Source organism: Equus quagga, chromosome 5, assembly GCF_021613505.1.
Source record: "Equus quagga isolate Etosha38 chromosome 5, UCLA_HA_Equagga_1.0, whole genome shotgun sequence".
Taxonomy (NCBI): domain Eukaryota; kingdom Metazoa; phylum Chordata; class Mammalia; order Perissodactyla; family Equidae; genus Equus; species Equus quagga.
This window is the reverse complement of record NC_060271.1, coordinates 114,441,538-114,465,008: the sequence shown is the minus strand read 5'-3', so window position 1 is coordinate 114,465,008 and position 23,471 is coordinate 114,441,538.

Genomic DNA, 23,471 nt, shown 5'->3' with positions numbered 1-23,471 from the left:
CGATGGTTCTTTCTCCCCTGGCTGAATGAAAACAGCCTTTCCTTCTATGCTGGTACGTCTCAACTCTGGATGCACATCAGAATCACCAAGAGAGCTTAAAAAAAAAAGAAAATCCGTGGGTCCTACCCCCAGAGACTTGGATTTCTGTGGGCTGCCGGAAGGTCCAAGTGTTACTATGTTCTAGAATCATCTGAGGAGATTCTAACATGCAGCCACAGTTTTAAGCCACCTTTCTAAGGGAAGAGAAACACCCGAGATACAGGGTAAGTTCCTTCACAAAGGCTGGGCGTGAGCAGATGAGGGTGTATGTAGCTGGAGAGAGCTCGGCAGTCGTTCAAACCATTTACTTTGTTCAACTGAGCAGTTCTCAGGCATTGTTAAGACATTGGGATAAACAAAAGAGTTGTGGTCCCAGCCCTCCTAGCGCTGTGTTAATGTAAAATTAAACGACAAATGTGGTGAGTGGAAGGCAGGGAAAACAGGGTGCGTGGAGGGAATGCTTCCTGCAGAGAGAAGGCTTGGCATGAGCTTGGCTAGGGGAGAGGGGGAAGAAATAGTCCAGAGGGCTGCTTAAGCCTGCTGGGGAGGGTGGATTGTGTTATTCTGCGTGCAGGGCTGGAATGCTGTCACTTACGTGTTTATGCCGTCTGGCTCTATGGAGATGGGACTGGAGTGGCAAGACGGAAGGCCTGGAGACTGGGATGGAGTTTCGTGCAGGTCGAAGTGAGGGAAGGTGGTGCTTTGTGGACGGGGTTGGTGACATTTTTCTAACCCGAGGCTGGATATTTTTGCCTTTACTCAGCCTACATCTGGGCTCATAACCATGGTGAGAATAGATAATCAAGTGATCTACACTGAGGGTGTCCCCTGGTGTTAATAGAATGTCAGTCCATTGTAACATTAGCCTAAGCAGAACCATTAGGTCTATGGATCTGCTCCCGTGGGGTAACTTGCTGGTCTCGACCATCTTCAGCTTGGATTGTCCCTCTATTTCCTTCTGCAGCCTGAGGATGGAGTTTATTAGAACACAGCCTCTCAGATGACTGTCTTTATTCACGGATGACATTGTCTATGTAGAAAAGCCTATGAAATCTGAAAAAAAAAAAAAAAGGAAAAGCTACTAGAACTGACGCGTGAGTTCAGCATGGTTTCAGGATCTAAGATCAATCAATATACAAAAATTGACTGCATTTCTATATAGCAGCAACGAACAATTGGAAATTGAAATTTAAAATACCACTTACCATCAAAAAATATAAACTACTAGGCCCGGCCCGGTGGCACAGTGGTTAAGTTCACATGTTCCACTTCAGCAGCCTGGGGTTCGAGGGTTTGGATCCCAGCTGTGGACCTACACACTGCTTGTCAAGCCATGCTGTGGCAGGCGTCCCACATATAAAGTAGAGGAAGGTGGGCATGGATGTTAGCTCGGGGTCAATCTTCCTCAGCAAAAAGAGGAGGATTGGCAGCAGATGTTAGCTCAGGGCTAATCTTCTTCAATACAAAAATAAATAAATAATTTTGGGATAAATCTGACAAAAGATGTGCTAAACCTGTTCAACGAAAACTACAAAACACTGCTGAGAGAAATTAAATAAGATCTACATAAATGGAGAGGTACAGTATGTCCATGGATCTGAAGACGCGATGTTGGTAAGATGTCCATTCTCTCCAAATAGACATCGTTGATCTACAGATTCAACACAATCAAAATCCCAACAAGCCTTTTGGCGGAAATTGACGATCTGATTGTGAAATTCATGTGGAAATATAAAGGCCCTGGCATAATCAGAATAACTTTGAAAAAGAAGAACAAAGTTGGAGGACTGAAATGTTGATGTCAAACCTTACTACAAAGCTACAGTAACCAAAACAGTGTGGTATTGGAATTGAGACAGACCACAGATCCACGGAACAGCATAGAGTCTAGAAATAAACCCACATGTCTGTGGTTGACTGAATTTTGACAAAGGTGCCAAGGCAACTCAGCAGAGAAAGGATAGTCTTTTCAACAAATGGTACTGGAACAATCAGATATTCTTGTACAAATGTCTCCTGGGGGACGCAAACCTGAGTCTTCACTTCTTTCTCCCATTGTCTCCTTGTGACCTTCTAAATAGAACAACTACTCATTTAGAAAAAAAAAAATCCTTTTTCATAGTTGACCAATCCCTTCAACACAGCCCCCACTCCACCCCAGTTTGCCTCTTCTCTCCCTAAAGGAGGAGCATTGGGCGGCAGCTGGTGAATTTGCTGTGTTATTCAGGCAGGCTTGCATCCACGTCCTGCTCACCCCTCCAGATATGATCTGAGGCCAGTTTCTTAATGTCCAGGATCCTCAGTTCCTGTCTGTGGAATGGGGATAAGACTAGCACCTTCTGCACATGGGTAGGAAGGTCGAGTGCTCAGCAGGTGCTCCACAAGTCAAGACTTTCTTCTCTCTTCCCTTTGAAGATCTGGTGGCTAAGGAACTGGCCCCAGTCTTCTGTTCCCTGCTTTTTGCTCCAGGTCCTTTGTGTTCACCAGAGTCAAGGGGAGCTTCTAGGTGAAGACACCTCCCTGCTCACAAACGCAACTCCCTTAGTCTGCCCCCTTTTGTTCATCACTGTGAGGGGGGAAAAGCAGAGAGAAGAAAGGAATTCAATGCCTCCTCTCCCCCCCCACCCCAAATATTGGCGAAGGAAGGAGACAATTCCCATGACGGTGGGCCTGAAGCTCAGCTGCTTTTTAGAAAGGTGACACTGGGACCAGCCCCATGGCCAAGTGGTTAAGGTCACACACCCTGCTTCAGTGGCCCACGTTTCACTGGTTCTGATCCTGGGCATGGAGCTGTGCACTGCTCATCAGGCCATGCTGTGGAGGCGTCCCACATAGAGAAACTGGAATGACCTGCAACTAGGAAGTACAACTATGTGCTGGGGCTTTAGGGAGGGAAAAAAAGGGGAATAAAAGGGAGGAAGATTGGCAACAGATGTTGGCTCAGAGCCAATCTTCCTTACCAAAAAATAAAATAAATAAATAAAAATAACAAGGACAGAGGCCTGTTTGAAGTGGTGGTTGAGCTTTGTGTAAATTGGGGAGAGATTCCAGGTGGGGTGACAGCAAATGCAAAGGCCCTGTGGTAGAAATTGACTTGACTTTTTTGAGGAATGTCTGTGAAGCTAGTATGGCGAGAGTAGAGGGAAAGAGAAGTAGCTGAAGTCTGATACCACAGAGCAGAGTTTAGAATCTCTGTTGCTCATCATGAGAACCCCACTGGGGAAGGAAGCAGCCCATAGAAGTCCACCAGTCAGCCCATCCAGAGTTGTCTGACTGGTGGCAAATGGCAGTCCATATTGATGGGGATCTGAGGCACTGTCACATCCTGAAGGAGCTGCTGGGTTGTCAAAGGAGGATTAAATTAGGCAGAATTCATTTTGTATATCTGTCCTCCAATTACTGAAGGGCGGTTGTGGCTAGGAGAATGGGATCTGAGATCAGACTCCTGGATCTGCAGCTCAGCCCTGCCTCTTACTAGCTGTGTTACCTTGGGCAAGTTACCCTTCTTCTCTGTGCCTCACTTTCCTTATCTGTAAAATGGGTACCCACCTCATGGAGCTGTGGTGAGGTTTAAATGCATTATTACTAGTAACGTGCTTAGGACTATACCAAGCACATGGTAAGTGTTCAAAATGTTAACCATTGTGGTAGGCAGAGTAATGCTCCCCACCCCAAAGATTTCTGTGTCCTAATCTTAGGAACCTGCGAGTATGTTATGTTACACGGCAGGTGGGAATTAAGGTTGCAGGTGGAAATAAAGTTGCTAATTAGCCGACCTTGGTTTGGGAGATCCTGGATTATCCAGCTGAGTCCAATCTAATTACAAGGTTCTTATAATGAAAGGGGGAGGCAGTGAGTGAGTGCCAGAGTCAGAGGAAGATTTGAAGATGAAATGCTTTGAAGATGGAGGAAGCAACTGCCAGCTAAGGAATGCAGGCACCCCTAGAAAAGGCAAGGAAATGACTCTCCTAGAAACCTCCGGAAGGGACACGGCCCTGCCAACATCATGATTTTAGCCTAATGACAGCCATTTCAGACTTCTGACTTCTAAAATGGTAAGATAATTTATGTTAAGTCATTAAATTTGTGGTAGTTTGTTACAGCCACAATAGGAGATTAATACAGCCATTATTATCATAACTATGATGAGGACGACGCAGACTTTTCCTTCGTGGCCTTAGAGACAAGATGGCAATGAATGTGAGGGGTTATCAGGCAGGCCAAGGCCACTGTCCAGCGTTGGCGCCCACACTGTCCTAAGGCTCAGAGTCTTCCCTGGGTGTCACCAGGCAGAAGTATCCATCAGTTGGAGGGGGCACCACTGCACTGGCACTGGATAAATTGGAGGCTGTAGAGCCTTCATTCTAGAATTTTGAAAATTAGTGATTAGTGTATGAGATGCTTGTTGGCCTAGTCTATGAATCAGAATATTCATTAGAATGCTCCCTTCTCTCCATTTACCTGTGTAGAAGATCCTACTTTGAAATGCAGTTCATTTGCAATCTTCCTTTGCCATTTCCTATCAGAAAAACATGAATTCACTCTTTTCTAATATTGCTACCATTTACAGAGCTCTAGGCTAGAGGTTTATCTTCATTTCTTCTAATTCTCACAACAGTTTTGCACAGTGTATGTTGTTATAGAGAAAACTTTTTTCTGTACAAACTACATTTGGCAATGATGGAAATTATATAAGATGGTGGAATCTGGGGACCTCATCTTTCAAATCCCATGACAGTGGCAAATCAATTATTTGCATTTTTATTTCCTTCCAGTCGTCCCTCATACTTACCAGAATGTGCTCAATAGATATAATTTTTTTCCCATGAAGTAGGCATTTTTAATGTTTTTTTTTTTTTTTACAGATGAGGAAGCTGAGGTTAAAGGGCTTTGAAATATACTGACTCTGGAACCAGAAAGAGCAGGGTTAGAATCAATGGTGTGCTGGTAAATGTGTAAGAGCTGGCTCTCCAAGGGGGAAAAAAAAAGCCCTGATTTGCAGCATTTGCCAGTTTCCATGGTGTAAATGCTCCCACCATGGCTGACTTTGTGGACAAGCTTCTCAACCTGTCTGATTCGCAGCTTCCTTTTCTGTAAAGTGGATATAACTCCAAAACCAGGGCAGTGGCTGGTTCTGAGGGCCCCTCTAAACTCGAGTTCCCTTCTTTCATCCAGAAAAGAGAGATCACTCCAGAATGAGGTAGCTGGTGCAATATCTTTCAAACTGAGTCACGAATCCTTATTGGGTTGTGAAATGGATTAATTTGTGGATTGCAACCAGAACTTCAAAAAGAAAACAAATAGAAAAGGCTAGATTAGAACAAGAAGAAATCAGAGTGTAGCAGACACGGGAAGGTCGTGTTGTTCCCTGAAACTGTTTCATTCCTACATCTGTATGGAATGTGTACTGGGTCTTGAAATATATTTTTCTTGCTGTAGGTCCCACTCCACACAGTTTGAGGGTCATTGACTTAGTGAACCTGGCTTTCTAGAAAGCACTGCTTTTGCCTTAGAGAGTTGTAGGGTGGGAGAGAGGCGACTAGGAAAACTGGCTTTCCATCCTCCTCTGCAGAGGAAAAGGGACTGAGGCACCCAAGGGCAGAGCCTGAGTGGCTGTTGTGGGGGACAAGCCAGGGAAGGCCAAGATGCCCTTGGCCTCCTCCGAGGCCAGGGTTAGTCTCCACGCAGCCCTTGGCAATTGCCTGGTGAGCACTGGAGGAGGGAGGGAACCTCACACGAGGGAGGAGGAGGAAGCTGCACAGGAAATCCTCGCTGCAAGCTCGCTGCCGCTGGAACCCACGACAGCAGCTACCAGACGACCAACAATAGCGCCATTAGATAAAAATAACCCGAGGAGTCTGCAGCCCTGCCGTGCAGGACAGGGGCTTGCTGTCTGAGGGCTGAAATGTCACCAGGCTACAGCTGGGGTCATGCTGCTTGGCGCTGTGCTATGCCTTGATTTCCTGATTGCTAATTAGAGGGCAGTTTTCCAACCAGAGGTCAGTTGGGCTGGTGCCAGGAACAGGGCCCCTTGCCCCCAGGGTCTCTGCTCCCCTGCACTCTTGCACAGGGGGATGTGAAAAATCACTCATGCTAAGACCTTGAGGTCTGAATGTGCCACCTCTCCCAGGTGGGCCTTCACCTGAAAGGAGGGCACAGGAGGGCTTACCCGAAGCTTGTCTCACAGGCGGCATGTTCAGGGCACCCGTGGGGACAGAGGCCTTCTCGGCAGCCCTGAAGCCTCTCCTTTGGCTCCCCTGGGTCTGACCCTGTGCTGACCCCAAAGCACCTCCCACTGTTCCCCAAAGGCCTCTCTCCAGACTGAAGAGACAGGCTCCCTGCTTCCCCTCAGTCCCCGAGCTCTGGCAGCCTCCAGGCCTCCCACGCACCGGGGCATGGAGGGAGGGGGTGAGGGTCATACCAAGTGTCATTTTACCACAACAAAGCCTATTGAGGATTGGCAGCCGGCTCTGAAACACAGAGAGAGTCTCCCCTGTTTGCTTCTGGCCTACAGTCTGCTGATTTCAGCCTGCTTCCTAGCCTCCCCTGCCTATCCCAGAGGCACCCCCATCCCTCCAGGACTTACAATATTCACAAGGGCACTGCACTCTACAGTTTACAATACACATTTACACAGCATTTTTTAACCTGGGACAATAGGTAGAATTTAGGGGTGCGTGTGAATTCTGATGGGACAAAAATGACGTTATATTTTCATTAACTATTAAGTGAAATTTAGCATTTCCTGCTATTAGGAATGTAGGCAACAAACCGCAGGAGCGTCAGCAGCACCTGTGGTTGTCACCAACAGAAAACACGTATTTTCACTTTCCCAGTACGCTTCTTGCGGGTATCATGAATTACCATGGTAGTCATGACTACCTCAAAATCACACCTGCCGCTGGATTGCGTTAGATAAAGTATTAATAAAGGGGGACATTCGGGCCCGGCCTGCTGGCCTAGTGGTTAAATTCATGTGCTCCACTTTGGTGGCCTGGGGTTTGTGGGTTTGGATCCCAGGTGCAGACCTACACACCACTCAGCAACCTATACTATGGTGGCATCCCACATACAAAAAATAGAGGAAGGTTGGCACAGGTGTTAGCTCAGGGCCAATCTTCCTGACCAAAAAAATAAAAGGACATTTATGACTTGATCACAAATGTGTTTTTAAAAACCCTTTTGATAGCTGTATCTCAGGTTTTCTTTGCAACACTCTGTACTTTATGCATTTAAAGCATTATTCTGAGAAGATTAAAACTCCTCCAAGCTACCAAAAGGATTCATGGCACAAACATATTAAGAGCCTCCTGAGGCACTGGTGCTGGGGCCCCAAGCAGAGCCAGAGTACACTGTGCAGGCGAGGAAGCCTTACCCACACCCCCAGGGGCTCAAAGCCAGAGAAATACCCATAAGCAAATCAACAACCGTAAACTAAGCTGGTGGTGCTGTGAAGGCTGAGGCTGTATGGACAGAGGGCATAGCTGGGGAAAACCTGAGGGGACCATTAAGCAGGTGGCCACTACCTCATTTTAGTCTCTCTGTGATTCATGGCCAATTCTGGCCAAAGAGGAGAGAGCCCATCTACTTAGCCCATCGTGGGATGCTCCCGAACAGCTTGGGGCCCTGGGTGGGGACAGCTTCACCCGGGGCCTGTTCCACTTTCCCCAGCAGCCCCAGCCCTGGGCCTGGGAGCGGAGCAAGGAGCTGTCGCCACTTGGCCTGAGATGTTTCCAGGAATACAGAACTTCCGTTGCAAAAACCAGGAGTCCTGGGCAAACCAGTATAGTCAGTCATGCTACTTGGAAGCCAAATCTCACCTTTTCGACCTGGGACAAACTCAATTGCCTGGAATTTGGGTCAACTTATTCCCACAAGCACCTTCTCTGTCTGTTTGTCCATCCCTGCCTGTATCTGTCTATCTGGGTCTGTCTGGCTCTCACTTTCTCCCCCTCTACCCAGTTTCTGCTTTAGCCCCCAAGCTAGTCATTGCCCCCAGCTCCTGGCTGTCAAGTGACTTGAACTTTTCATTCCCCTGGGGGCCTGCTGAGCACTACTTGCTCTTCGTTTTTAATTGAGGTATAATTTACATAAAGTGCTCACTTTCCAGGTGAATAGCTCAGTGAAGGTTTATACACCCATAAAACCACCACCCAGGTCTAGATAAAGAATGCCTTTACACTCAGAAGGCTTCCCAGGGTCCCTTCACTGTCAATTACTCTTCCAAAGGGTCTCCCCCATTCTGACCCCCGCCACCTTCCTGTAAATGCAATTGCGCCCCCTGCACCCCTCAGGAGCACACCTGCCCTGTCTAAGCTGCTTCTGGTCCCCGTGCTGCCAGCCTGGCTGGGAGAAGCCCACTTCAGCAGGTCTGTGAAGAGTGGGGGACAGAAAATGTAGGGGAAATTTTAGACCTTATGGCTGGAGGGAATAAATAGCCTCACTTTCAAGTGAGGATACCAGGACTCAGAGAAGGACAGTTGACTTACTCGGTCCTTCCTTTGGCTAATGGTGACGGGGCTCAAAACACAGCCTGTTTGGGGAGGCAGAATTGGGATTAGAACCTAGAATCCCAGGGCGACCTCCTTTGGGCAAAAGCCAGGGCTGACACCTGCTGGCAAGGTGGGTTTTGCCTGGGAAAGCCGAGCAGACATCCTGCTTCTCCTGCCAACACCCCCCGCGCCTGGACCGCAGGGCTGCAGAGATGCGCTCTCAGTGCTTGCTGCATGTTAGAATCGCAGGAAAGCTTCACAAAGTCTCGAATTCCGGCCCTCACCCCAAACCGACGAAATCACTGTCTCTGGGAGTGAGACCCTGGCACCCATGTTTTGTAAAACGCCTCAGGCGATTCCAATATTCAGCTAAGTTTGTAAAGCAATTGCACTTCTCAAACTTTACAATACATATGAATCTTCTGGGGCTCCTGTTAAAATACAGATTCTGATTCAGCAGATCTGGGGTGGGCTGGAGATTCTGCATTTCTGATAAGCTGCCCAGTGAGGATGATGCTACTGGTCCAGGAACCACCACTCCTTGAATACCTAAGATACAGAGGACCACTCTGCATCCCAATGCCTCTTCATATAAATGTATTTTGCAATGATTCATGTTTCAGTTTGTCTTTTAAATATAAGGCTCAGCCACTCCCTCAAATAATTATATATCCACTCACCTTTACCAAGAAAGGTACTCCTTTCTGTGCTCCAAATATTGTCCTCAATAACTTTGAGGATAGAGAAATAGAGTAGAGACAGAGAGAGCAGTGACAGAATATCTAATACATATCCAGTTGGGGATCCTGAAGGAGATGAGCAAGAAAATGAAAGGAATACAATATTCAACAAGAAAATGGATGAGAATTTGTCATAAATGATTAAAAACAATATTCCACAGATTTGTGAAGGCTTTTGAATCCCCCCAGAAAAGATGAAGAGAAATACACACCATAAATTACTTTTTTTTTTTTGGTGAGGAAGATTGTTACTGAGCTAACATCTGTGCCAATCTTCCTCTCTTTCATGTGGAACGCCGCCACAGCGTGGCTTAACATGCAATGCTAGGTCTGCACCCGGGATCTGAGCCCGTGAACCCTGGGCTGCTGAAGCGGAGTGTGTGAACGTAACTGCTGTGCCACCTGGCCAGCCCCCATACCACAAATTAAAATGTAGAACACCTAAGACGAAAGGAAACCCGAAAAGCAGCCAGGAAGGAAAAGACAATTAACTTCAGCAGAATTAATATTCAAGTGACTCCTGAATGTCCTCCCAAGAAACAAAACAAAACAAACCAGCTTTGAGGAGCGATCACTCCCATTTTAATGATGAGAAACGGTGGCTTAGAGACCCACAGTGTCAGTGGCCATTTTAATCACTTGCCCCTCTCTACCCACCCCCTTTTAAAATTGTGAGTATTATGGTTTTGGATCTAATTAAAAGTTTACTTGGAGGTCCAACCTCACCCAGTCTTTAGTACAAACTGCTAGAAAAAAGGGCTGCCATTTTTCTAATCTCTGCCTCAGATCTCTTGTTCACTTCCAATTCCCCTGATTCCTTGCCTTGCCCAGTCAAACCTTTGCCAGCACTTCCTTTCTAAAACTCGGTTCCATCTCTCACCACTGTTACTGCCCCACCCCAGCCTGGTGCCAACACCACCCCGCAGGACTGTGACAGGGCTTCTCACCAAAAGGGTTCGCCAGAGCGGTCCAGCTAGAATGCTCTTCAACAGCCCCCCAAAGAACCACCCCAATCCTGGCTGGCTTCTCCATCCTTTGCCCACACCACCAGCTAGGTTTGGGCTATAGGATCCTGGCCTGGAGATCCACCAACAGTCCTGCTACCCAAGAGAATTTCTCTACTGTGGGTCAGCAAGACCAGCTCTCTGACGGCAGGCAGCCATGTGTGATGGAGAGAGAAGGGGTTTTAGAGTTAGAGAGACCTGGGTTCAAATTCCGATTCCCCTGCTACTCACTGACTGGTCATGTGACTCAATTCTCTGTGCTTCAGTGTCATCCTCTGTAAATTGGAGGGAGACAATAATACCCAATTAAGGTAATTATTGTAAAGTAATTATTGTAATGTCTGGCATTTAGAATGTTTTTAGGTTTCAATAATTCTCTCCTATTGTGAGGATTACATGAAAGGATGCATGTGGAAGGGGTCAGTTAGCTGAGTTCCTGGGCCACAGAAAGTGCTCACCAAATGTTATATCTCTTCTGTCCCTTTCTCAATTACCATCTCTCTGATGCGGAACAAGCCATTTCTCTGCTCGTCCTTCATCCCAGGTAACAAAGTGTGTGTGTGTGTGTAGAGGGGTCAGGCCTGAGCTCACAAGCTTCCAACCTCCCACTGTGCCCACCCTTTCTGGGAAGCCTCCTCTGACCCCTTGCAACCTGCAGCTTTGCTGAAATTCCTGGGACCAAGAAACCTCTGACCTTAAGCTCAGGGTGGTTATCTTAGGTGTTGGGGGTCGGGGAGAGAAAAATGTTGGCACGTGGATGGGTTCATGATGGCCCCAGCTCAGAAGCTGCCATGGATAATCACTGTTTATCAACTCACTGGAAAAAATGACTACAATTACATTTCACACATCAACAAAAAGGAAAAATAAAAGCCCCATTGGAATGTCTGAGTCACTCTTCAGAGCCTTTAAATTACCCGTTCATTATGACCCTTCTCCTTACCGCCTCCCCGCCCTGTGCGGGAAAGTGCCGGGCCACGTAGGCTGCCATTCGCCTGACGCTTGCCAGCCTGGCCAAAAGTCCCTGCACATTGCCTAAGACACTGGGGGATTAAAATAGACCACAAAGAGTCCTTAAAGGGATCAGTGTGCCTTGGAGGGTCATTCTTTTACAGGCTCTGTGCTCCGGGCTGACTTGTGACTTGGGCGTGTCATTTACACGTATCTACAAAAGCCAGAGGAATGTCATGGTCAACAAGGAGCTGTGCTGTCGCTTGGTTTGTGCACAGATGTAAAGCTTGCTTGTTCAAAAATGAATCGCTTCCCTTAGGAGAAGAAGGTTGGAGGACTGAGCAGTGACCCCACTGGAGCATCGTACCTCTTCTGCTGCTAGATGTGTACAGGCCAACACGTCATTGAAACAACGCATATGCCCCCAGCCCCGCCCCCAAAACTGGGTATAAGTTAAACATTGATCTCTAAGACCACATCTTACATTCTCAGGAACAGTGGTTTCAAAGGCATTTTCTGGGTCATGCTCCCCTTTGAGAATCTAATGGAAGCTATAGACTTTCTCCCCACAAATACCAATGCATTGCTTACAGATTCCAGAAAATTCACAGACTCCCCTGAGAGGCGGGGTGTACCTGGAACCAAAATTGCATTGGGCAGCCTTATTATCTGAAGAAACCCTGTGGTGAATTCATTTGGGTAGTGTCCTGTCCTGCGAATTCCTTGTCCCACCTCATCCCTTTTGTGTGTTTTCTAAGACCTTATCTTGGCAAATAAAGTTTACTCATGGAAAGAGAAGGAGCTCCGACACTGAGGCCTCTGGGTCCCTGTCCCAGGTCATAATGCCCCCAGAGCTCTCCTCTCAGCTCATTCAGATGCCAGGACATTCTTTCCAAAGCAGGAAATTGAATCAGGCTAACCTCAGCACAAAGTGCCCACTGTCAGGGCCTGGTGGGTCTCCTGGTGCCACCAACACCAGGACTATCTCAGATCTCTTGGTCACGCCCATAATCCTTAGTCTCCCAACAGGAGTGCTATTGGAGAACAAGGAAGAATAGGCTTCCAGGCTGAAAGTGCACGCTCTATGATACTCAGGGTTCAAGAATCTTGACTATCATCCATTCATTCTTCAACTTGGTCATTAAATCAGTGAGCGGTGAGCAACGGGTCCAGGCTGGAGAAGGCTGTGTTCACGAAGCAGTTTTATGCCTGCCCGTCTGTCTGTGAACTTTGGAACACTCGTCCACCATAGCAACATGGTAATTATGAATAATAATGATTTCTTACATTCGTATGACATTTAACCTATTTTTTTTTATTGTGGTAAAATGTATATAAAAAGTACCATTTTAAGTTTCCAATTCAGTGGCATTAGGTATAGTCATGATATTGCACAACCATCACCGCTATCTATTTTCAGAACTTTTTCAACATCCCAGACAGAAACCCTGAACTTCTTTCTGTCTGAGTTTGCCTATTCTGGGTACTTCATATAAATGGAATCATACGCTATTTGTCCTTTTGTATATGATTAGTTCACTTAGCATAATGTTTTCAGGTTCATCCATGTTGTAGCCTATATCAGAATTTCATTCCTTTTTGTGGATGAATAATACTCCATTGTATGTGGATACTGCATTTTGTCTATCTACGCATCTGTCAATGGACATTTGGCCTTTTGGGTATTGTGAATAATGATGCTGTGAGCATGGGTGTACTAGTTCCTGTTTGAGTCGCTGCTTTCAATTCTTCTGGGTATTACATAGGAGTGGAATTGCTGGATCATATGGTGATTTTATTGTATTCTCCTAGTTATATTGGATAAAGAATTCTTACTTGATTATAACCATTTTAGACCTGAGGATACTACAGCTCAGAGAAGTGAAGGAAATGAAATCACTCAATGGAGGTGGCTGACTTAGGGGCTATCAATCTTCCTGCACCCAGGACTGGGACTAGGGTGAGGCAAGTGAGGCAGCCAGGGTGCAAAATCTAGGAGGACTCGCTCTCGGGTTTGTGCAACCCCTCACTAGGGCCAACAGCCATCAGACACAGTAGGCACAGTGCCTAGGGCCCAGGACCCGTTTAGGAACCATGAAGCTGTTTTAATTTATTTTAAAGTCATAAGAAAGAAAGAAAGATAATCTGGCTTGGATTGTATTTTTCTTTATTTCAACACAGCTTGAAATATAATTTTAATGTATATTTCTTAGTGAGGAAGGGGTCAACAAAGGCAAAAGTGCCTAGGAACCCAAAAGTCATCACGGTTCTTGCCCTGAGAGTGAGCATCCTATTAAGAGCACAGGATTTAAGGAGGCTCCCGTTTTCAGGTTCCTACAAGGACTGACCCTGCTCTGTCATGAACCCCAGAGTGTGTGCCTCCTTAAATTCTGTGCTCTGAGCCCTGCCTGCATCTTGCCCAGGCTGGATGGTTCCTCCTGGCACGCTGGACAACAACATCTTGTGCCAAGAGTTCCTCACTTGGTAGCATGTTCTGTATTCCTAAGGGAAGGAGTCAGGTCACAGAAAGCCGGCTTTAGTCATAAAAAGGCTAGGTGTTTGCCCATAGGGTGTCACTGGAGGGACCATGGTGAACCCCACCCCATGGCAGCCCTCACTAATAACATTTATGCCACTTACTCCATTTCATAGGGTTTGTCATTCTATGGGATAATCTATAGTTATTCTTATTTTACCTAGAAAGTCTTTATTTGTATTCATTCCCAAACCATTAGCTAATTCTGCCAACCCGTAAGGACCAGAGAAAGAAAGATTTCCTTTCTAAAGGTCTACCTCTAGGTTCACAATCTTTCTTATTTTTTCATCCATTCAGGGGACCCCGTGGTCCCCGCTTCATGAGACTCAGTCATTTCACATTCACTTCTGCAGGGAGAGGGCACTTGGGAAGACAAGATATATTTTACTTATTAATTAGTTCATTCAGCAAATCTTCACTGAGCACCTACTATTTGCTAAGCTCTGGGGATGCAGAAACGAGTAGAGCAGTCAAAGATCCCTGCCTGTGTGGAGCTCACATGCTAGCAGGAGGAGATAGACAATAAGAAATAAATACCAAAATGTATAGTGGGCCTGAGAGTGATGTGTGATGGAGAAATATGAAGCAGGGGGTCAGGAATGCCTAATGGGGCTGGGAGTGTGCTTTTAGGCTGGGAGGTCAGGAAAGGGCTAGCAGAGAAGGTTACATTTAGCAAAGCCCTGAGGAGGGTTAGAGAACAAGTCACGTGGCTATGTGGGAAGTGCATTCCAGAGAGAAGAAATGCAAGTGCACAGGCCCTGGGGCTGGAATGGGTCTAGCCAAGGTGAGTACCTGTTGCGTCCCTGGAGGTGGATTATTCCATACAGCATCAAACAGTCTCTTCTACTCCCCACTGAGGACTCTGGTTCTCAGGTCTCAACTCACAGGGACCCCCTTTTCTAAAAGTCACAGGGGTGGCAGTTGTGTTGGCTCTCCCTCAGCCTATCAGATCCCGTCTTCCAGGAGATTCTGTTAATGGTCTGGTTTGTTCTCAGGTAGAGCTGTGATGTGGCTTCTAGAGCCAGGGGGCAGCCCCATTTACACCCCCCTCCCACATACACACACACAAGCAGAGAAAACAGCTGATGAAGAGATGGTGAAGCAGATGTGCAGAGAGAGGGAGAGAGGTAAGGCATGAGACACAGACAGAGATCAACACAGGCAGGGAGACCAGAGTGACAGACATAAAGATACAGAGATAGGGGAAACAGTCTTGCCTGTTTCCTCCTTCTCTTACCCTTTCGGTTTTCCTATTGGGCCTGGGGAGCTGGGTGTTGCGAGAGGAAGAGAGGTCACCTTTGGGGTTCCTAACAGCTTCAGGTTCCTGGTTCCCGTGCCTCCCTGGAGAGGGCCCCCTGGGTTCCTACCCTTGGATTCCACCAGATATCCCTGTATCTCTGCAATTACTCCCACCTCACCCTTTGTTTCTTCTAAGTGAACTCTGGAGCCCAACTTCTGGGATTCTTCTCATTCTTCAGACCTAGAAGGTGCTCTCTCTCTTGGCCATCTGCATCCCTGCAGGAGTGAGACCTCCTACACTGGCTGCCTACACTAGGCAGCACAGTGAAGCTGAGAGAGCACTGGGCCTGGACTCGGGCGCCCTAGGATCACCCTGCAGCTGGCCCAAGTACTAGCTGGGTCACCTTGAACAAGTCATCTGAATTCCTTGAACCTCTCTTTCTTCACCTCTAACACGGAGGCTGTGATCCTTGCCCTGCCTGCCTCTCCGCGCTGTTGTGAAATTACAATAGAACCTATGTGGAAGCGTTCTGCCAGTTGTCAAATGCTGTATAAATGCAAGCAGTTATGACCCTGCCCCGACCGGGCCCCCTCCCATGAACCTGTGACATAGCTGACTTCCCTGGCCCAGTGCCCCGCCACTCAGCTCTGTGGCTGAGTCTCCACCTCAGTCGCCCCCACCCCCCGGGCTCCACCCAGCAGCTCTCTGCTTCCTGTTTCCTCCTTCTCTTACTCTTTAAGTTTTCCTATTGAGTTGGTTACTCTGAATCAGCTCACCCTCATTCGCTTCTCAAAAATCTGCATTTTTTCCTAAACCTTTTTTTTCTATACGAAAGTCCCCACCTTCCCTGAATGACTTGACCCATCTACAACCCCTCCCACCCTCTTGGAGGCTCCCCTACATCTGGGCACACTCATCTTACAAAGGTGAAAACAGCTACCACCTCATGCTGGGGAGATTCCCACTGTCTTTCCTCCCAATATTTAGAATACCCAAGACCCCAGCTCAACTCCTCATGGAGGGCAGCCCCTTGGGCCACAACCAGGAGGACTGGCTGAGAACCCTGTAATAATGCTCGGCTGCCTCTTGAATCCATTTTTCCCTCCCTATAACCACTCTCAATTTCCAGTTTAAATCATCACTCTCTCGAGACTATTGCTATAGACAGGCTCCTGGCTCTTCTACCTGAACCTCTTCTCTCTCCCTAACCAAACCATCATCCACCCTGACCCAGAGTAAACCTTTTAAAAACTGATCTGCCACCCTCCTGCCTCAAAATTGCCCATGACTCCAATAGTCTGTGCAATGAAACTCCAATCCCTTAGTTTGGTGTCCACGGCCTTCACAACCTGACCAAAGCCCTTCCCCAGCCTTATCTCCTATGATGCACACTCCACGCAATGTGGCAGGCAGCCTCTGAGATGGCCCCAATCATCCCCACCTCCTGGTGTTCCCATCCTTGCGTAATCCCTTCCTCTTGAGAGTTGCTATGCCTGGGGAGCATCTTCTACCATATGAGTAAGGCAAAACCAATGGTATACCAATTCTGAGATAAGGTCACAAAGAGAGCATGTCTTCCATCTGCACACCCTCCCTCACTCTCACTTGCCCTGAGAGAGGCCAGCTGCCATATTGTGAGCTGTCCTTTGGAGAATCCCACCTGCTAAGGAACTGAAAGAGGCCATAGGCCAAGAGCAGGTGAAGAGCTGAGGCCCTCAGCCCAACAGCCTGTGAGAAACTGAATCCTGCCAACAGTTACGTGAGTGAGCTTAGAAGCAAATCTTCCCCCAGTCGAGCCTTCAGATGAGACCCCAGCCCTGGTTGCCACCTTGACTGCAGCCTTGTGAGAGACTTCGAAGCAAAGGCACCAAGCTAGGCTGTGCCCAAATTCCTGACCCCAAACAGAGATATTACATGTTTATTCTTTTAACAAGTTTGGGATAACTGGCAATATAGTAATAATTAATACAATAGAGTCTCACTAAGTCTCAGAAGTCACTCCAGAATTTAACCCTACTATAAATTCTTCATCAGCGTTTTCTACAAGCCTGTTATACAGCCTCGCATTCTACTGTTTCTCTGGCCTCAGTCTTCATCTCTCCACAACAAATATTGCTGATCACTCCAACTCTCTTCAAATTTCCAACCCTCTTACCACCCACACTCAAAGAATCCTTCCCAATATGCACACTCCCCTTACTCCCAGTCGATGACCTCACTGAGAACATGAAGGCTGTCAGATAAGAAGTCCCTTACCTTCCCACTCTAACGGACAAAGTTATCCACTTCAGCACCCAACCGTTCATCTTACAATGGAAGGTGACTCCTTAAAACTGATCCTAATCCCTCTTCCAGGGCTCTGGATTCCATCCCATTCCTCTCTGTTTTCAATTATCCTGTCTTTCTCCTGTATCTGCAATCCCCCTCTCTCCTTTCCAATAACATTTAAAGTCACTCAGTTCTCGCCCATCTTAACAAACACATCCTTGATCTTACAACCCTCTCCAGCAACCACCACCCCCTCTCTCTTCCTTCTACAACCAAACTCTTGGTGTGTCCTTCTCTACATTTCCTTCCTTCCCACTCATTCCAGTCTGTCTTTTTCCCTAACCATTCTCCTAAAACATCTCTCTCCAAAGTCATCAATTACCTAGAGGTTGCTAAATCCAATAAACATTTTTCAAACTTTATCTTTTCTGACTTTCAGGAACATCAAAATGTTGACTGTTCTGAGCTTCAAGACTCTCCACAGGGTCTTGTTTACAGATTCTGTTGCCAACTCCTCTCCTCTACTGAACCTCCAATGCAGAAGTCCCTCAGCCTCTTCTCTCCTCCCACCCCCACACTTTCCTTTTGCCAGGCAATCCCAGCCACATCTTAAATACTGTCTCTACATCCGTCATGCTCAAAATTACATCCTAGCCCAGACTTCTCTGAGCTCCAGGTCTTTGTATCCAACTTCCTGCTGTCCCCTTAGATGGCTCATAGGTACCTTACACTCAACATGTCCAAACTTAAATTCATGTCATAAACCCCAAAACTGGTACTTCTCCAGTGTTTTATTTCTCAGTGAGTTGCCCAAACCAAAAATCCGGCAGGACTTCTTGGTTACTACTCTCTAATCTGTCTCCTAAAATTACCCGTCATTTGCTCTCCATCTCCATCACCATTGCGCCAAGCCGCCATTTCTATTACCTCGAGTAGAGCAATATCCTCTTTGTCCTCCTTATTTTTCTTTTTCTCCTTCTCTTTCTCCCCTTCTCCTTCCTCCTTAGAAATATACTTATACTCAAATGTTCTCACCCCTAGATATACATTAAAGTCACCTGCAAAACTTTAAAAAGTCACTAATGCCCAAGCCTCATGCCAGACCAAGTGAAAAAATATCTGGGAGTGGGCTCCAATCATCCTTATTGAAAACTCCCCAGTTAATTCCAACTTACAGCCAGCACTGAGACTCACTGGTCTCCCACATCTGTTACTGCTCCACTCCATTTCCCACACGGCAGTCAGAGGGTCTTTTCCAAAACTCAAATCTCATTTCGTTACTCCCCTTGCTCTTAGGATAAAGACCAAAGCCTTCTGATCCTGAGCCATCTCACTCTCCCTGCCTCCTGCAAGCCTGGGTGCTCTCCTGTCCAGTCTCCCATCCTGGACTACTTTCAGGTGTTCTGGACCCTGGGATTTTTCTACTTCAGGACCATCACACAGGCTGGAATGCCTGGCTTGACTAAGCGCTCTCAGCCTGCAGGATTCAGCTTAACTGTCTCTTCCTTGGGGAAGCCTTCCTCTATTCCCAGATCCAGTGGGCCCCTCTCACCCCATGCATGCTCCCATAGCTCTTCTTCTTCACCTTCACAGGCTTGGTGCAATTGTAAATATAGTTAACTGTGTGATTTTTGTTCGTTAAATTTCTCTTTTTTCACTACAATGAGAGCAAGATCATGTCTCCCTTATTTTCTGCACTCTTGGCACCTAACCTGATTATCTGGAACCCAGTAGGTTTTTAATCAGATTTCACAGAATGATAATAAACAACCACACATTCTTTCTTACCCCCTAGTTTGGTACATTTTCCACCTGGGTGAAATGCACCAACCCTTTCCACAGCCTCCTCAATTTTCCTCCTACAAACTCCTACTCACCCTTCATGACCCAGTTAAAAAAGCCCTCTGTACAATTCCTTCCTGGTTCCCTCAGGCAGAAATTAGTTTCCTCATAATCTTTTCCTGTTGTGGTATTTTGGTTACTTGCTTATGGACCTTGTTCCTCCTGCAGCTGGACTTCATGATCATGTCTCTTTCTTCTAGTGTTGATCATTCATTCACTGGATGAATGAACAAATAAATGAGCTAACAGGGTCACATTACTTAATTGTAAGTTTAACATAATGAACAGACATATGAATTGCCCCTCAACATATATGCTGAACTCTTATGTCACATGTAAAGTTCTTACACTGTACCTCCCGCTGGCCAGAGCTTTTGGATTTTTCTCTTGGGCCTCTCCAGACAGTTCTGGAGCAGTTCTTTGATGCAGGCTACTGGGTGGGCTTCTAAAATGAGGAAGGCCTTAGGACTCTCTGCTCCTGGGGGGTGAGAAGGAGAGGTGCAGTCCTAGCCCCACCCCCTTCCCCCCACTACTGGTGAGCTGTTTTCCTAGGGGAGCCTGACTCTGCTGTAGGCCTCAACTTGCAACCACTGGATTGCTCAAAGCCAGCAGGCCTTCATTCCAGACTAAGTGTGATGGGTAGAGACCAAAGCCAGGATGGAGTGAGGAGAGGGTCTGCATCAAGGATGAGGGGATAAGCATGAGGTGCATCATGGCCAGGCTCCAGCTGCCCTCCAATGGGCATTCCTGGTATTTTCCAGTAGCTACTCCCTCCTTCCCGGGGCACTCAGCCTGGGGAGGAACCTCTGCACCATCAGAACTACCCCACAACATTGGTGGGTCCTGGTCCCAGCCGCTGGGAGGGAGGCCCACTGCATTGGTTCAAGTCTGCTGACCAAGTGGAGAGAAGCAGAAGCAGGTTCGGGCAGGGCAGGGGGAAGTCATCTGGGGAAACACAGCTGAGGGCCCTCCTCTCCCGGCACAGCCCCACCCTGCCTACCCTCAGGCCCACTTTCTCTTCCCTTGACCAGCTCCACTGCCTGAATTACACGGGTGATGTAGGCGGTGGGGAATGGCCTTTGGGAAAGGATTGCCTGCCTTGTGTTAGGAACAGTGCCAGCGGGTTGGCAAGAAACACCTTTTCCAGCTCAGAGAGATGGAACAAGGTTGACATTGTGGATGATGATAATAATAACAGTAGCTAACGTTTATTGAGCATTTCCAAAGTACCAAGGCAAGCACTGTATAGGAATTGTCCTATTTTGGAACCTGTACCTCCTCACGTGTTTACTGAGAACCCTCCACATGTGGTGGATACAGGGCTAAAGTGTATGTGAGTTACCTCTCATGGGCCACCTTGACCCTCTGAGCCTCACCATTTCTGGGGCCTTTAGCTACTGGTTGTGCTCCAGGTGCTTCTGGGCAACCAACTCAGCCACCACTCCAGCTAACTTCCAGTGGGCACGATCTAGCAAGTCCCTCACCTCATCCCCACACCGCGTATCTCTCCTTCCCACCTCGGGGCTTCCATGTTGCCTCTGCAGTATGAGATTGGGTAGAACTTTGACCAATGGAGACAGGAGACAGCAGATACATTCTTCCCCTTTCTTGCCCCCTGGATGGGCTATCCTGAGACTCAGAGGTTTATCCAACCTCTTGGAAGATGGCCCCACAATATCAAGCAATTTGTTTATTCACTAGAAGTGGGGCCAGCTCAGTAGCACACCACGTGTTGACTCTCCCAGCTTCCTGTTCACTCCCCTTCTCATTTGCTCTTACTTCCCAGGAACTGCATCCTAATAAAGCAGGAGCAGATCAGTGTATGCCTTGAGCTCTGCTCTCTCGAGTACCCAGGCTAAGGCAGCCTACTGGGGAAGAAGAAATGAATGGACATCGTTTATGCTAAGGAAAAAAAAAGATTGGTGGAGAATTCCAGGCTGAAGAATACGGATTTTGTTCTATGATAAGAGGAAACTGTGACTGGCAGGAAGATAACTCTGGCAGCTGGATGGAGGGAGAATGAGAAAATGGAGGCTCAGCTCTAGAGTCTGTTCGGTGGCTGAGGCACTAGTCTGGGCAAAGCTGGGCTGCTCAGGCAACTTTGGGGTACTTCCTTGTCTGGTGGCCAATGGGTGACTGCTCTTTTCTGGAAGAAACAATGGAGAGGGAAGGAAACGAAGCCCCAGCCGTGGGGCCTCACCTATCCTTGAACTATATATTCCTGCCATCTGGTTACATTTGAGAGAGTGTCCCTGATCCTCCTGGGTTCCACTATCATTCACGTGCATGGAGACTTCCATGCTTCGTCAGGTACAGGGCCTTATAGGCAGGCATCTCTGATGTGAGATCCTGAAATCTAATTCTGAGAAAACTTTGCCTAAAATGACTAAACACTTCAGAAATGCTGCTCTGAGTCCTGAGCTCTTTGCCCCCCAGGATAGGACAGGACAGTCTTCGCCCTTTTGTTCCTCCTCAAGGAACAAACTGAGTTAAGGAAAGACATTCCCATGGGACCACCTGTTAGCCTGGGTCTGGTAGAGCTTCCATGGTCCAACCCTGCACTGTTGGCCTTGACTTCATCCTTTAGATGTTTTGCTGTCCTGCTTCCCCATCTGTCTGACACTACTCACATGCTCACCAATAGGCACTGTGGAAGCTCCCCTCATGATCCTGATGGTTCCTGTTGACACAAAGGGAATCACCAGCAGCCTTGGCAGGAAGTTCCAGGGAGCTAGATTTTGTCTTTGCATGTGTGGCCAAGCTTTGGTGGGAGAAGCGTTAACTCAGTTTGAACAAAGTAGGCAGAATTGCACTCCTAGGACCACAGGAAAATCTCTGCCCTCTGGATGGCCCAGCACTCCTAACTTGCCAGCATTCTTCACCCAACAGTATAAAAAAGATTTGATTAATAGGAAATAAAACCAACACCTTAGTCACTCGAGGGGGCCCTGCCCCATACTCAGCTCCCAGGTCTCCCCCTGGCTTGGGAGCCATGCTGACTTGGCATCATTTCCAGTCACTCCACCCACAGCTGTTCCTGTGGGCACTTTTCTAGCAGCCAGTCCTGCCTGGACATGAAGACAAAACCAGTCTTTCACCCAGATGCCTCCTCTCCTCCACTTTCCCCATTGTCTGCCCTCACAAGGCTGAGTCACAGTGAGTGCTGGGGACTGCTGATGACCCCCTCTACATCAGTTCAGAAGGGAGGAGATTCAGCCTCCCCAGCAAGGGGAGGTGTGGGAGGAACACCACTGGCGTCTTTCTGTTTTCATTCCCATCCCAACCCCCTGCCTTCTTATTACTCCCTATGGCTTCTCTGGGTAGTGTGACCATGACATATCTTTTTCCGTCTTTCTTCTTTTAACCCATGTGTGCCTTCATATTTCAATTTGGTTTCTGATAGACAGACTGTAGTTAGAACTTGGCTTTTAAAAATTCAGCCTGAACAATTTCTGCCTTTTAAATGGGACTGTATACACAATTTGCTTTAAGAAAAATGTTTTTAATTGAGGTATAATTGACATACAACATTATATTAGTTTCAAGTGTACATAATAATGATTCAATATTTGTATATATTGTGGGATGATCATCACAATAAGTCTAGCTAACATCCAACACAATTTACATTTAATGTCATTATTGATATGATTAGGTTTAAATTTACCATCTTGCCTTTACTTGCCATTTGTTCTGTTTTTGTTCCCAGTGTTCTCCATTTTCATCCTCTTTTAGGTTATATTATTTTTTATAATTCTATCTTATTTCTTATATCGGCTTATTACTGATATCTTTTTGTCTTGTTTTTGATAATTTCTTTAGGGTTTATAATATACATCTTTCATTTATCACAGTCTGCTTTCAAGTAATATTATGGCAATTTGCATATAACATGAGAACCTTACAGTACACTTCCATTTCCACCCCCAAACTTTTGTGCTTCTCTTGTCAAACATTTTACTCACGCATAAAATATAAAATCTGTGATACGTTATTATTTTTGCTTTAAACAATCAAGTATCTTTTAAAGATTTAAAAATTAAATTTAGGGTGGCCGGCCCCATGGCTGAGTGGTTAAGTCCCCACGCTCTGCTGCGGCGGCCCAGGGTTTCACGGATCCTGGCATGGACATGGCACCGCTCGTCAGGCCACATTGAGGCGATGTCCCACATGCCACGACTAGAAGGACCTGCGACTAAGATATACAACTACGTACTTGGGGGATTTGGGGAGATAAAGCAGAAAAAAAAAAAGAGTGGCAACAGTTATTAGCTCAGGTGCCAATCTTTAAAAAAAAAAATTAAATTTAAAAGTTTTTAAATACCCGTATTTTTTACTACTTACCATCTTTTCATTCCT